This window comes from Protopterus annectens, chromosome 9.part0 (genome assembly GCF_019279795.1).
Source record: "Protopterus annectens isolate FY-2018-M chromosome 9.part0, PAN1.0, whole genome shotgun sequence".
Classification (NCBI taxonomy): Eukaryota; Metazoa; Chordata; order Ceratodontiformes; family Protopteridae; genus Protopterus; species Protopterus annectens.
In genome coordinates, this window is record NC_056743.1 from 154,664,307 (window position 1) to 154,682,006 (window position 17,700).

Below are 17,700 nucleotides of genomic sequence, written 5' to 3' on the forward strand. Positions count from 1 at the left end.
AGGTTTACAGTGAATTGGGAAACAAGCCAAAAGGATTAGAAACACCACCAAAAAAGAAGAAACAAACACATTTTGGAGAAATATCTATGAACACCCAGTGGAATATATAAATGATGCTGAACGGATAGCGGAAGTAAAAGAAATAGTAAGAAGTTAAAATGTACAGGATATGAAATGGAATGAAGTATTGGCCAGAGAAACTGAAACAAAAGTATGAATACAAAAATACAAGGTTTAACAAACCTGCCTTATCAGAGTTCCTTAAAGCCCTTTCCCTCTAATCAATCTCCTATGGATTGCTGAGGGCTGATCTAGGCCTGGTTTACAGGGCATCAGCAAGCCCCACACTTACAAAAGTGTAGGGCATTCATAAGTCAAACAGTACCAGCAATAAAAGGTCTAGAGACCTGAATTTTGTTTGTGACATAAAGAGAACATACTGGACAGACAGATACGTGTCCCAGAGACTACTCCTCCTATGAAACAGTCTTCCCATTCATGTGAAGCTGAGTTCATCTATTACCCAGTTTAAGCACAACCTAGACCAGTGGATGGGAAATAGAAAATTTACACTGGGCCTGGCACCCTTGTCCCTTATGGAGAGAGGTATCTTATAAATGCCTGGCCCTCAACATCCTCTTTGGATGAAGAACATCATTATTCCTTCAGGAAATCTTGGCTAAGCACCCTGGGTCATTAGCCTAGTAACAGTCTATGAATTTATAAGAAAAGCCCAGGCCCAGATGCAGTACCTAATTTCTGGATAAAAGTATTCACATCTTTAAACAAAGATTTAGCCCTGAGTAAGAACAATTTATATGCACATCCCGAACAGACACCAACCTGGCTAACAGGAAAAACGATACTCCTCCTTCAGAATGAACCTGCAAGTTATCTTAACTATAGACCAATAACTTGCCTTCTGATAATGTATGCTAGAACTGATGCCAACAGAGTTTATAGTCATATAGAAGAAAACTTGATCATGGCAATAGAACAAAACAGAAATACAAGAAAGTCTTAAAAGAACAAAGGATCATTTATTTTTAAATAAAGTCCTAATGGAGAATTGTAAAAAGGGAAAGAATCTAAGTATGGGATGGATAGATTACAAAAAAGTATTTGATAGCATGCCACAGTCATGGATAAAGAAATGCTTACAAATATACAAGATACACCCTACATTGATCAGCTACATTGCAGTAGCCATGAAACAGTGGCAGACCACTTTGCAGCTAAGCCATGATAAAGGACAAATTATTATCCCAGGGATAAAAATTCGAAGGGGGTATTCCAAGGTCAATCTGTCACTGCTGCTGTTTTTTTCTTGCCCTTCACCCTTTAAGCTGTCTACTTAACAGATTAAGTTGCAGTTACAATTTGCTCCCAGAAAACAACAATGTAAAGACTTCTTATCTTCTTTTTGGGGATGATTAAAAATTATATAGTTCATCAGATGAGGAACAGAAAGCACAACTGCAAGTGGTCAAAGCTTTCTCAGATGAGAAACCAGTGGACTGGGAAACATCTGATCAGTTACCATATGAAGATACTTTGGAACCTTCCACAGGAAACCAGTAGAACATTTCAGTTGGAGTTGTACAGCAAAGTAAGGAACAGGAAAATGTGGCAACTATGATGCAGTCAATGTTGGGGAATGATAGGCCAGTAATTTCCTACATGACAAAGCAATGGATGACCCAGGATGAAATTGAAGAGAAGGTGCCACAGGAAGATGCTGTGGGACTTTCTATAAAATGCCCACAGGAAATGGCGAACAAAGACTGTGCCCTCAGATTAGAAGAAAATGATCTAAGAGAAAAGTTGTTTGATTCAATAGAGATGGACAGACATATAAAGGTCAACAGAAGAAATAGACTACAGTAAATCAATAAAAACACAAAAAGTTAGAAGTTTACTAAAACAAATGAACACAGTAATTAGGACTGTTCATAGAAACCCATGCAATATTACAGAAGTAAATAGGATATATTACTGTGCAGCTAAATTAATAACGGATAAAGTCTTACTACAAAAACAAAGGGCAGTAAGGGAAAGGAAGGAAGAAATCAAACGCCATCATGGAAGTATCGAATACAGAAAACTATAAAGTGGTTAAGACAAGAAGTGTCACTGTTAGAAGAGCATAGAAGAAGGAACAGATCCACAAAAATACTCATAAATATAGACATGATAAAAGCAATGCACAGTATCAGAACAGTTCAGGATCTATTGTGCACTGTAGCAAATAATAGACAAAAATATCAGCACAGGCAGAAAAACTTAGAAGATATGCAGGTAAATATAAAGGAAAGGTACCAAATAAGCAATTTATTGATGACCCAAAAAAGTTTTATTGAGAATTGGGAAACAAGGCAAAAGGAATTGAAACACTACCAAAAAACAGAAGAAATAGGTACATTTTGGAAAAATATCTATGAAGATTCTGTGGAACATAACAAAGATGCTGAATGGATAGAAAAAGTAAAAGAAAGAATAATAAGTTCAAATGTATATTATATGAAATGGGATGAAGTAACAGCCAAAGAAATTGAAACAAAGTTAAGAAAAGATCCTAACTGGAAAACCCCAGGCCCAGATGCAGTACCTAACGTCTGGCTAAAAGTATTAATATCTTTACATGAAGATGCAGCCATGAGTAAGAACTATTTATATGTGCATCCTGAAAAGACACTAACCTGGATACCAACAGGAAAAACAATACTTCTACTTAAGAGCGGACCTGCAAGCTATCCTAAAAACTATAGATCAATAACTTGCCTTCTGACAATGTATAAACTATACACTGGAAATGATGCCGACAGAGTTTATAGTCATTTAGAAGAAAACTCAATCATGACAACAGAACAAAAGGGTAACAAAAGAAAGCCGTATAGAACAAAGGATCATTTGTTGTTAAATAAAGTTATAAAAGAGAACTATAAATGACTATAAAAAGGGGAATAATCTAAATGTGGCATGGACAGACTACAAAAAAAGCATTTAACAGTATTTCACATTCATGGATGAAAGAATGCTTACAAGATACACCTTATAGTAATCGAATACATTACAGCAGCCATGAAACAGTGGGATAAAAATGCAAAGGGGATATCATTACATTATTGGTCGGTATTGTGGCATCAGCCATGAAGACGATAAAATGCTGCTCAATGATTGGCTCATACCTGCCAGTATACATATTTATTGATTTTTAACACAGTTGGAATTATGTATTTTCAATATGGTCATCAGTTTATTATTTATTTATATTTATTTTTACAAATTCATTATTTTAACTTATTACATTATTTATATTATATATACTACAATTCTTGATGAATTTTGTATTATATTTTGCCAGTTTTCCACATCAATATCAATTATCTACACAGTTTAAATGTGCTTTACTACGCTTTTAAGTGTTGTGGCTTTAAATGTTGGATCAATTTATTATGGAATTAATTAATGGATATATTTAAACTAGTAGAAATGCTTTGTTACTATTTGATCTGATGAAGTCTGAGGGAAACTTGGATAAAAACGCATTTACTTTCTGATTGTGGTGTTAATAAACATTGAGCTTGGTTTATTAACTTTGAGCTTGATTTTTCTCCAGCATCTTGTGTAGCAACTCTTCGTTGGTCCGAAATTTGTTTTTATAGTTTTTCAGTTTGGACTGACTCTCCTTGTGGTTCATACCTGCCTATGTCACATATTCTGAGAGCTCAGTCATGTCTCTCTTCATACTGTCGGGAGGTACATCTCAGGTCATTTACATTCACATTGACTATAAGTGAGCCGTACTAGTACTTGACATTTAGTGACCTACATGCTTGCATGATGTGATGAATCTTGGTTCCTGACAGGCAAATAACTGTAAACTTCTCCTTATCCAGTCTGGTGAGAGGGATCCCAGTATGTCTCACAAAGGAGTCTCCTATGACCAAAACACTGGGTTGTGTGGTGTTATGCCTCATGGGCTTGACAGTTGAAACACAAAGAGATTTGATTTTATGTCCTGTGGTGGAAGTTGTCTTATTTGTGTGCAAGCAGTATTTCTGAGGACTGTGTGTGAGAGGACTTTGAGGTTTGGGTAAGTTACGTGTCAGCGCATCCTCATTTGTGGGTCTATGTGTCTTCTCCTTTGTATGTGCTATGAGTGTTGTATTTGTGTTGCTGACAACCTGTTTGGTGTTTCTTAGTGTTTGTGTCTACATATACATATATATATATATATATATATATATATATATATATATATATATATATATATATCTATATAGAGAAAGAGAAAGAAAGATGTGCATATATATATATATATATATATATATATATATATATATATATATATATATATATATATATACTTCCATGGCATAAGTCTGATGATGATGGCTGTGAAATAGGTGTAGTTATCAAATCCCATTCTGATATTCAAAACCAGGCCCTTTTTATGTCCAGGAAGGACAACACCAAACAAATGCTTTGTGTGTTAATCATGGGCTTACCTTCAATGCCCTGAAATGCAGCATCATTTATACTGGTAAAGCTTGTATCTGTACAACTTACAATACATATATGTCACCAAGGAAGTAGGGTCTCTATCAAGGGAGCCCGCAGGATTTTTTGCAGGGGGGTGCAAACCCAGAGCCCCACCCACATAGCTCACCCTGCCCCTTCCAACACAGCCCCGCCCAAGTCCACCCACCCAAGCCCCGCCCACACCGCCATTCCAGTGTCCCATTACTTGGCTATTTCTCCCCATTTACTGTAGACACTGTTCAAATCTGTGTGCATACTGTTTTATGCTTTAGTTCTACAATGATTACAGGCAGTTGGATTTAATTTACAACTTTTATTTCAAACATTATAGCCCAAACACAGAGACATTTACTAAACCTAAACAAAGCAATAGTCTTACAATGAAAACAGACTTGGCATTAGAGTTTCTCTACTTTTGAAACTGTCAATGAAACAGCATTGAAACCCACATTCAAAGAAAATGTATCTGGCCAGTGGCAGGTTATTTACCTTTGAACTGTTTTCAAGCAATAGGTTCCTTGCACACCATTAGGGTCATGCAAAAGTTATTTGATTTACCTGATTGTATTAATTATAATATATAATTGAATTCTATATCTTGTATTATACAGCAACACTTGTTTGAGTGTCTCTGCCGAAGTAAAAGTAATCTGAATAATTCCACATTAAAGATATCTGAAACTAATGAAGATGTTGCTAGAAAACTGTATATTTCAGTGTTTCATCTACAAATTCAGTGCCTGCTGCCGTCAAAGAATAAATTGCCTATGTTAAATTAAAAAAATGGTAAGCTGGTATATTGCAATAGAAAATGGATGACAAGCTGAAAAACAGGTTCATAGTTATTAGGCATCTCATCCAAAGGAGGACATCCTGAGGACTGCAGCATACAAATGTATATGCTGTAGGAATAGAACCTCAGGCCTTTACATTAAGATGCAAGTATTCTACTTGTGGTGCTACTAACATAGCTTTAAAGCTTTATACCACAATAGAGATACCAATTGCTAAACAAAACAGTTGCACATAGTAAACAGACTTGGCATGAGCAGCAGTGAACTTAGCTTCCCTTAAAACTCAGTTCCTTGAAAATGCACTTGAAAATTCTACCTGCTAACTCTAGCTTGGGCATTTCACTTTCTCTCTCTCACAAACATACCACACCCCTCAAGACCTCAACCTTAGTGCAAGAAATCTTGACAAAGCCTAAAATAAATAGGGACAGACTATAAATATGGCTCTCAGAAACTTAGAAAATTGCAAGAGTAGCAGGATTTGTGTTAGTATGCATTTTTCTAAATGACATGACATCTAAAACTGAAATCTCATTTAGCAACTTCAATCCTTTTTAGGAGGAATATGGGGCAAAAATCTGGACAGCTGAGGGGTATGCTACCTCCCTCTTATACACACACCAAATAATTATGGCCAGACTTTAATTAGTTCTGGGAAGGTTGCACTGAACGGCACCGTGCTTGATCTGAAGTGGGTGAAATCCTGGTAGCCAGTGATAATTGATCTGTAGCTCAGCAATGTGGAGCATTAAAGCATTTTTAGCAGAGCATTGTTTCATCACTACCAATTGTGTTTGCACATAAGCTGTAGTCATTTCAAACATTTGCCTTTTTTGATTACTACAGAGTACATTTACCCACCAGAGCTATTGTGTTTTGACTTTAGTGTGGAGATAGTTGTTGCAGGGCTTGGCTTTTAAGTAAGGTAGCAATGCTATTTACCATATACCATTAAAGCCACCCAACTACAAGTGTACTAACACACAGACATTGCTATAAGACACTGGTCTCCAATAAAATGTAATGAGCTTTTGAAAATACTGTAATCCTGTCCTTTTATTACAAATACTGTCATATGCATTTCAATACCCAAGGCTTATACATTATCTAGTTATGTAAATATTCTTTGCATGGCAACAACGAAAAGGCTTTCAATGCTGGTAATTCTTTAACAATATGCTTACTAAAGCTTACTTGCATCTTACAATCTCCAACAAGCTTACCTGATGTTCATTAAACCATGGCTACTTAAACAGAGCAACAGGGCACTGTGACAGCATGCAGTTCCTGAATAATAAGAAGCATAAATCAACAGTATAAACATCTGATAGAAAACCAGAACATTTTGCAAAATCAAGGACAGATGAAAAGCCACGTTCGTATTTGTGATCTACTTTGGATGGGGGAATACTCTGCACACTTACACTGCATAACTGCTCCTTGCCTTCCATGGACACATCCAGAGCCACTACAATGGGGGATGGGGTGCAATAAGTATGTCATAATTTGAAATGTCTCTGGCTGACAGTGATGGCTCTGACACTCATACCTCTTCAACTTCAGAGCAAGAAATCTGGACAAAGCCATACATAGAACTAGAAGTGGGACACAGTCCCAAAAATAAGGCCAATTTTTAAATATTGCTCTTATTAACTTAAACAGAACAGGTAGATCTTACATTAGTACAAATTTTCTGAAGGGTATAAAATATGAAACTCAAATGTCTGCCATTATTTTCTAACTTCAATCTTTAATGACTTGCCACTAATTTGCCAGAAAACCACAATTTTATGAAAAACAGACCAAAATGTGATGCAAAAATACCTGTCAAAAGAGGGACACCTTTTTAATATTAACAGTTAACTTGAGCAGCTAACAAAATAAGAGCATCCACATGCATTTCTGAAATAAAGGTAATCTATAACTGATCATTACAGTTATATATAATTGTCATTTTGGAGGAGGGATTATTAGGGGAGAGCAACATTTTGAGCCAGAATTGGGGACAATTGAGATGTTTGGATATTCCTAATCTACAAAGTGATTTGCACGTACCTCTCAACCTCTTAATGCAGGAAATCTGAACAAGGCCAAATATATTGGGGAACATACAAATACTACTAAAAATTGCTTTTTATAAAACTTAGTCTTGCATTAGCATGCATTTTCTGAAGGTTATGACATCTGAAACTCAATGTCTGTCATTTAATGGCTTCATTCCTAAATGATTTGCTAGAAAATCACAAATTTTATGAGGAACAAACCAAAAATAAGCAGCAAATATCTACCATTCTGCAAAGATATGGACAACTGAGAGGTATAGTTCAACCGGGGCTGTATGAGTTTGCTACCCCCCCCTCACAAAATCATGGTCAAATGGAGCCTCCCCCCTGCAGCCATTCCAATGTCCCATTCCTTGGTTATGTTGCCCCATTTACCATAAACACTAATGTGCATACTGCTTTACTTCTGCGATGATTTAGGATTTCATTTGAAAGTTTTATTTTGCATTTTACAGCACAAACCCTAATACATATCTATTAAAGCAATGCAGTTTCACAATGAAACTAGATTAACATTAAAACTTCTCTGCCCTTTAAACTCACATGCATTGAAACAGCACTGAAAACCACTTTCACAGAAAATACATTTTGCCAATGGCAAATATTAACTCTGGGCTGTCTTCAAAATCATAGGCCCCTCGAACACAACATAAACATGCTCTTTAATACACCTTCCTGACTGTATTACATTATATTCCTTGTACAATACAGTACAGTTGTTAGAGGGCATTTTAAATGTATTGCTTTGAACATTTTTCCAGTAAACAATGAAACAAAAGGCATCCACCAATGACAAAATTGCCCAATTCAGAACATTTCCATCATAAAGTCTACTCAAGTCCACCAGTATCAGTAAAAATATACACAATCTCTGTAGTAAAATCCACATTGAAGAAATTTGTAACTAATAAAGAGGTTGCTGCTAGCAAACACTTTATATGTCATTGTTTAATCTACAAATAAAGTGCCTGTTACCCTTGAAGAATAACTTGCCTTTGTTGCATGCAATAAAAAAAATGAAAAGCTAGTAATACCGCAATAGGAATGGATAGCAAACTGTTAACAGTTCCATAGTTACTAGGTATCTTTGCCAAAAGACTGCAGCATCCACCCCTTTACAACACAATACAGCATCAGCAATGCATTTACCTACTGTGAGAGTAGAACCCCAGCCTTCAGCATCTAAAGTAAGTACACTATCTGTTGTGCTATTAACAATGCAAGCAGACTAAACATAAGCATCACTAAACTTTTGCTCCCCTGCAGCTCTCAGCTCCTTGTAAAATCTACTCGACACTCAGCTGTATCTCTGAAAAGAGAGACCTATAGAGTTAGTGGAGGAGAAAAAGAAAAAAAGCCTGTCAGCACTAGGTAAAGTACCAAAATACTTCTACATAGTAACTCTTTCCTGTCTTTGACAAACTTAAAGAATGCGCTTTATCCTTGTCACAATTACTAACACGGACACTACAAGCAGTCTATGAAATAATTTAAGCAGATGTATGTTAACTGCAGCTGCTTAAATGATTAACTGATACTCACAAAATTGCACCATTCACCTATTGGGACCAATCAGCATCTCCTCCACAGTGTCAACTGTGCTTTTAAAAGTTTGCTGCCTGGGCAGCAGATTCCTTCATCCTATCCTAGATGTAGCTTTGAATTCCATCTTTTATCTATAGCAGAGATCAATGTAATAGATGCATAGTGTGGCACCTTTCATAAATATATACCATTACATTTTTGTTAGTCTTCAGATACTACATATTCATGTGAGCTGTTAAAGTTACAGCTAGTGGTCTCTGGGTTTAGTTTAAGAATTCTGGGGTAAATTATTTCATGTTTTCTTATCCAACGTCTGACTTACAGACCATAAAAAAATTCAGATAAAAAAATAGACTGATATTACCTGATCTACCTTTATTTTAGCTATGGAGGTATCAATCCCCCCAAAGAAGAAAAAAAAACAGCAGTAGGTACTAAACAGATATTATAACTTAACATTTACATTTGCTTCTTAAAGTGATACAGATGAATTTTGCACCTGCAGTCAAGATAATAATGTCCAACCTCATTTCTATCTCTGCAGTCCATGTAGATGGTTTACAAAGCTGCCCTAGACATCTCAGCTTCAGATTTCCTCTAGCAGTGACTACAACTTATTTCCCTGCCTCACAAAAATTCCCAGAACTAACAAGTGAAATGTCCTACACATCTTTATGGTGACATTTCAAGAGAAAGAAAGAAATCATCACTTTAACAAGTACACACACCGTATGTTTCAGCCTGCAAAATCTGACGTTTGTACCACAAATGTCCCACACAGGACATTTGAAAAGGTGGCAAGTTGGCAACCCTATAGTACACTGCGCGCACGCACACACACACACACCCACACACACACAACTCTACCTGAAGCGTCCCATCTTCCGCCTGTTTACTCCCGCGAGTCCCGCTTGCTATTCCGTTTCAGGTCCCATCTTCCATTCCCGCTCGAATCATCCCGCTTGCAAAGCCATCCTTGTAAACTCCTGCTCATAAACTTCTAAATATTCGCGAGAGCGATGATGTCACGCCCGCGACTGGACTGTTAACACACACGGACTTCTTTCTTCTTAAAGAAGAACGCACGTACAAAAAAAAAAAAAAAAAAAAAAAAAAAACTTTTAACTTTTTTTTAAATTATCTAGTCAGCCGATTCCAGGGGGGTGCAAGTGCACCCCCTTGCACCTGCCTGCGGGCGCCCTTGGTCTCTATACTGCTGACAGATTCTGCTTTGACCAGCGTGCCTGTGGTTGTAAAATCTCTCTACTTTACGCAGATTATCCTTTGTGATATCTTCTCAAGTTCCAAAGAAGTTATACCCTTACTGTGTTCATCCTTTATTAGGCCCATTATTGAAATTAATGCCCCCATTGGCACATTCCTCAGAAAGTACTGAAAGCAGCTCAAAATACTTCAATATTTCCTCAACAAAAAGATCTCAGGTCTCGGTAACCCTAGCTACTCTGATAGACTGAAATGCCTGTCACTCTGTAAAGTATCCTACACATTCCTGAGGAGTCTTGTCCATGAATGTTCCCATGCTATGAATGACTCAGCACTCTAAGATCACAATCACGAAAATAAAACTAGTTGTAAACTTATACTATGACATCAGAGTTTCATTTTTCTGACCTTGTTATATCTACCAGCAGGGAAAACTAACAATGGGAGTATGGCTGTATTATGTACTGCCTGATTAACATACAAAAAATAATAATAAAAATATATTACTTAGATCAGTTGTAGATCATAACCGAGTTTTTCAGCCAGTTTAGGTCTAAGTCATTTACTCACAAAACACATTCATACCAAAATTTGTCTCAGCATAGGCATCAGCTTTTGTAAGCAATCTCATTAAATGACAAAGAAGAACATTCACAGGTGTTGATTTTTAATGCGTGCCAGCTGGTCCCTGTGCAATGGTATTAGCACATCATTTTATCTCTTATCTACCATCACCACTAGTTATAGCACAAAAAGAGAGCCAGGGGGTATTCAAAGCTGGGTTTCTGTGAAGATAGTGAATAACATTAATAACCCTCATCCATCTACTTATTGAAACCTTGCTGCTAAATATTTAGTGTGTGTGTGTGTGTGTGTGTGTGTGTGTGTGTGTGTGTGTGTGTGTGTGTGTGTGTGTGTGTGTGTGTGTGTGTGTGTGTGTGTGTGTGTGTGTGTGCGTGTGTGTGCGTGTGTGTGTGTGTGTGTGTGTGTGTGTGTGTGTGTGTGTGTGTGTGTGTGTGTGTGTGTGTGTGTGTGTGTGTGTGTGTGTGTGTGCCTGCATGCATATATGTATTTATTTAATTTATTGAAGCCAAAAAATATTCAAATATTAGTCATAAACCATGAACATCCAAGACACATGCACACACGTCTCAACTCTCTTGAAACTGGGGAACAACACATCTAACTTGTTCTCAAACTTTTGTTCCACCACTCCTAAATTTGGAAATTATTTTGAGTAAATAGCACCAAGAGTACAATTTCCCCACTTATTTTTTCTTTGTCCATAACTCTGAGGTAAAAGTTGAAAGACATGACACATAGATACACATGCAGATTGTGCTAACACATATGTAACTATATACCATATTAGAGGAGTGTGGCACTTTTTCCCATTTGTCAGGCTCCAACTTGTTACAGAACAAAAAAAAATCATGTTTATTACAGTCCTTTGTAAAAACTGTTTACAATTAAAAAATGAGTACACTCAACAAAACAATATGTCTCCAGCTGTCTAATCAATAGAAAGGGTCTGTTGCCGTGGATAAGAACTTTCCTGCTACCTCTTTTACCAGCTTGGTGGATATGGGCATCCTGAGGCAATGTAGAAACTGCCTCATATTTACTAACAACGAGTTAATTTTTAAACAAACGGATATGGTATGCAAGAGATATATTTACACAATGTCACTGGAGGCAAAGCTCTCACATAAAAACATTCCTAATGTGAATAAGGTTGTCAGCAGTACACACACTGCACCGTTCACACAAAATTCAAAGCAGAAGCATAGACCACCATATGCAGAGGCATTTAAATGTAACCTACCTAATCCCAAAGACCTGCTAGTTGAAGTACAGCCCTGAATACACTCTTTCAAAACAGCACCCACATCGACACATAGAGCCACATCTCATGGAGACTCTACTTCTGAGCTCATAAGGCAAGGCAACACATAATCCAACATTCTAGTCATTGGAGACCCCATTGAGAGATACACTGATGTCCCTCTCAGCAGGCTGAGTAAGGAGAAAGTCATGGTCAGCTGCTTAGCCAATCGCCCTGAACATATCCATCGAGACTTAAAAAGAAAAAAGTAAAAAGTCACGGTCATGCAGAAGCCATATTGCTGAAACACTTGATGTCCTTAAGATGTCATTTGCATACATCCCATGGGCCTCTATTACAGGAGGTTTAAGGTATCACACAGTGAAAACTGGCTAGGTTTTTCTTGTACTTTTTATGTGTCTATCTATCTGTCTATATATCTATCTATCTATCTATCTATCTATCTATCTATCTATCTATCTATCTATCTAAGTATACACACACACACACACACACACACACACACACACACACACACACATATCATACCTCTCCACGTCATAGAGCAAGAAATCTTGATAAAGCCATCAATAACAGTGGGCCAAAGGGACAACATTTAAATATTGCTTTTATAACCTTAGAATGTTTATAAAATAACAGGTTTTGCATTACAATGATTTTTTCTGAAGGATATGAAATCTGAATCTCAAATGCCTGTACTTATTTTCTAAATTCAATCTTTAATGATTTGACACTAATTTACCATAAAACCACGATTTTATGAAAAACATAGAAAAATATGAGGCCAAAATCTGGGCATACCACGAAAATCAGTACAGCTGTAATGTATGCCACACACACACACACACACACACACATATATATATATATATATATATATATATATATATATATATATATATATATACACACACACACACACACACACACACACACACACACATATATATATATATATATATATATATATATATATATATATATATATATATATATATCCGTAATGACAAGTGGATCCTCAACTTATAGGAGCATAGCCATAGCCTTCCTTTTGAAGAAGAAGGTAGAAATATAGAGTAGGATCACTCCCTGCATCTCCCTTTGGAGGGAGGCATTTGATCCGCTAGTTTGATGGTAAAACCAGAGGATCTTTCCTAGTATTGGGGGTATGGAGGGTCACTTTAACTGCCAAAGTTAAGTTAGCAAGCTTATATCTCAGTCATGAGACCCCCTGTACGTGTTGATGATCTCAGCTGATCAGATAAATTGGGTCTTTGAGGAGTGCCAGAGAGCTTATAGAGAAGTCTCTTCTTATCTTGGTCTTAGATGTGACCTTGTTAGACCTTGTCTATGGGTTATGAACCTGTCCCTCCAGCATGTCCTATTAATTGTGGTAATGAGGTTGAGGTCTCTGGTGCATGTAGTGCGGAGGGATTAGGATTTCTTTAGATGTAGCATTTCTAACAGAGATGGGTCAGACATGGCTTTGTAAGTCAAGCAGAGATCGCCTCCAATATGAGACAGAGAATAGTCAGAGTTTTTTGAGGCTGTCCGTATAGGACACGTGTTTAAGGCCTAGGATCCTCTTTGTGAGGTACTTTTCTGGCCTCTCCAGTTGTTCCAGGTGTCTAGTGAGGCACATGCCAAATGGGGATTTGTACTCGAAGATTGGCCTAATGAGGGAAGAGTAGAGGGGAGACAATGACCTCTTTCTTCCTGGATGCAAGACCCTTAGTAATGAGATGTGCCACATAGTAGGACTTTCTGATCATAGTGGCAATGTGGTGATCAAAAAAGAGGTTGCTGTCAACCTGTGTTTCCAAAGCTCTTATAATGCCTTCTGTGTTTAGTGGACTACCATCAACATGGTAATTCATGGGAAACGGGTTTTTCCCAAAGGAGATGATGACACATTTTTTGGCATTGAGCTTAAGGCCATGGTTCTGACACCAGTCGCTGGTCTCAGTGAGGCCATTCTGTAGGATGTCAACATCACTTGGGGAGTTAATAATAGCTCCCAATTTGCAATCATCTGCAAAATTTGTCATCCAGAGTCCCTTCATGTTGGCCTGGACTTAAGAGAAGTAGATACCAAAAAGGAGAGAACCCAGGACCGAACCCTGTGGGACTCCATTCGTGACTAGTCTGCAGTCTGACTTGAAGTCAGCTACTTTCACACTGTGGGTTCTATCTGTGAGCCAGTTTGAAACCCATCTATTATTCCTGAGTGGGGAATGGTATCAAAAGGCTTGGCCAGATCAAGGTAGGCTGTATGAACCACCTTTCCTTCATCCACAGCTCTGATGACTGACTCAAAAAAGTCAACCAAGTTGAGCAGGCTTGATCTACCCTTCACAAATGCTTCATGTTTTTTTCTTTACAGAGATATGTTGTATCTTAAGTCAAAAACAAACACAGATAAAATCAGACAAAACCAGATATAGACAGATAGAAAATACAGGTTTGAGACATATTTTCTTTTAAAGTCCATCTCAGAGACTTTTGTGTTTTATATGGTTTCATTTATATAACATTCTAAGAAAAATAAGTTTATCTGGGGTAGCATGTTTTATATAGTTACCTTTATGTAATATAACATCTAAGAAAAATGAGTTTATCTGGGGTAGTAGGGAGTGGGATGAATAAAAAAATAAATATGGTATGTAGGTTCCGGCAATATTTTTATCTTTATCTCAAATAAGGTTCAAAGCTATGGGGAAAAGTGATCCTCAGATTAGTCGTTGTAGAGAGGTGGAGCTGGGTAAAACACTGAAGTTATCTGGAGCACTTTCGGGGCCTTCATCAAGGTGACATCTTATAAACTGGAAGTCCGTACTTTAATGAAAATCTATATTACATTAAATATATTAAACTATTAAAATATATATTCAAACTGCAATAAAAATTATACCTAAAATCCTGATTTAGTAGTGGTAGCATGGCTTTGTGGCTGAAGGGTTAAACCACTTGGTGGGAGCCTAATAGAAGCGGAGAGTGGCTAATTATAATGCTGCAGTGTATTTTAGAATTGAAATGGAGTAAAGACAGTGATGTAAGTATTTATAACAAAACAAATAATAGCTAATAAAGAAGTACTCACTAAGTCCTAGAGTAATTAAACTTAAAATTAATAGAGGGTAGTGTTTAGGGGCTCCTTACTGTGCCGTGTAGAGTTTTTATTAGAAATAATGAAAGTGGAAAATGAAAAAGATGTAAGCAGGATCAATTTGGAAATACAGAAGTGCAGGGGTGGTTGTGGACCAAGCTAGAGGAATGAGAGAGAAAGACAAATAATGTAGAAGGGCCGTGGGACCCACGTGGTGGGTGGATGTTTATAGGAGTCTGTGGAACTAGAACTAAAAGTACAAATGATTAAATAATCTATTTGGGGTCCTTACTGTGTTAAATGGAACAAGCACCTTATGCAAACTAAAAAACATGGAGAATGGGATGTTTAAAATGCACTTCAAATATGGGGTGTAATGAGAAATGGAGATAATAGGCTAAGCAAATGAGGGGCTAATAGACTAGTGGAGGGCTATGATCAGAGTGAGCTGAAAGAATGAGAGAGAGAAAATGCTCCAGGTCAGAGGGCTCCATGTAGTGAGTGGTTGTTTATGTGGGTTGTCGGGGACTCGTGAATCTATTAATATGTTTTTAATCTAAAGATAGTTTTATCATCCACAACGACCCTCCCTAACAGAGAAAATAAAAATCCATTTTAATTTTATTTTTAATTTGTGCCAACCAGGAGCATTGCAATGATATGGCTAGTTTGTAATAGTCAGAATGAAAATATATAACTTTAACTGCGAAAACAATCAGCGAGAGTAATAATGTCTGACATAAGCTTATCACTGCTGCTCTAGAAAGCACTAAATGAAATTATATGTATGGAGAAAAGACACACTAATCAAATCTAAATAAAAATCAGTGCATCTAGTGAAGGGTCCACGAGGCTGGTTTGTCCATGGAGAACTGAGAGAGCTAATGGAGCTTGGAGGGGCTGAGAGGCCAGGGGGGCAAGGGAATCTATGCCGCGACAGGCTATTTTTATTGAAAGATTATGTAACTTAAAAATCTAAGATTTAGATTAAGAGAAAAAAATTAATTAATTGAACCGAAATATTAACTGCAACAATGATCAGCAAGCGTATTAAGGAATGACATAAGCTTATCACTACTGCTTTAAAATTACCAAATGAAAATATATGTAAAGGGGAAAAGACACACTAATCAAATCTAAATAAAAATCTAAATAAAAATAAAAATCAGTATGCCTAGTGAGGGGAATCATGAGGCATGTTTGCCCATAGAGAGCTGAGAGAGCAGATGGAGTTTGGCGGGGCTAAGAGGCTGGTGGGCAGGGGGATCCACTTGGTGATAGACTTTTAAGTTACATGATCTATCAATAAAAATAGCCTAAGATTTAGATTAAGCATTAAGAATTAAAAAAGATTAAATTAATTAATTGAACCAAAATATCTACTGGGATTCCTGCTGTGGGCTGAATGATGTCCTGGGAAAAACAGACAGAAAGAGGGAAGTGGGCCGTACAAATCATAAGATATACACCAATGGGAAAATAACAGTGAAGTTCATGAGATAAGAAGATCAGATAATAGTGTATTTATCAGGAATGAAAGTGGTTGCAGGGTCAGTGGAGGGATGGCCACAGATTGGGCAATGAAGGGTAGGGTGGAGGGAGAAAAACTAGAGGGGAAGAACTGGGGGAGGGTTGCAAAGAGAGAGAGAGTGAAAAGGAAGAGAAATAAAGTTGCAGGGCAGAGGGTTCAGGGGAGGGGTGGCTGTCTTAGTGGATTGTCTGTAATTAGAGTTACCATAAAGAAAGAAATAAACTAATGGGTCATCAAATGGATATGCACGTCATCAGCACGCATAAAAAGTGTGCTAATAATGCGAACTGCATGATTCGAATGTCCCAGCTATACAAGTGAAAAATGGACCATATGGAAAAATGGAGAAAAGTGCACCATATAAAATTGTAAAACTGCTAACAGGAGTTGAAAAGGTATTCTACGCTGCATATGAAAAAAGCAAATCATCAAAAAATGCAAAATATCCAGAAGTACAAAAATGCTGAAAATATGCTAAAAGGTGCTAAATAATTCTAACTAATAAGAAAATGCTCAAGTAAAACAATGCAACATACTGTAAAAATGGAAAAATGTTAGAATGCTGACAAAAGCTAAAATTTATCCAAACCTGCACTTATAAGCCAAAAAAAAATACAAGAATGTAAAAAGCCAACATGGTAAGGGTTGTCCATACCAAAAAAATGTCCTTTTTCCTTTCCAAGAGGAGTGGAGACATGATTACATGGGTTAACCATAACTGAAATGGTTTAGTGTCCTTAAGTTCAGAACTGGTAGGAGGGATTCTGCGGTGTTAAGTACTGGTGTTTTCCTGGCTTGTAGTTCTATTTGCCATAATAATTCTTTCTTTTTAAAAAAGTTGTTGTAGCTTTCTGAGAGTGGTGTCTTGGGGAGGTGCTCAAGGATATGGAAATGGAAGAATTTGTGTCCTTTCTTTTTTGTGGCATGGACTGCCAGGGGATTCATTTTATTGTAATATTCTAAGTCATGTAGATGCTTAGTCACTCTAGTCTTTAGTTAGTTGATTGTTTTCCCAATGTAGAAAGCTGTGCATTTGTTGCACTCAG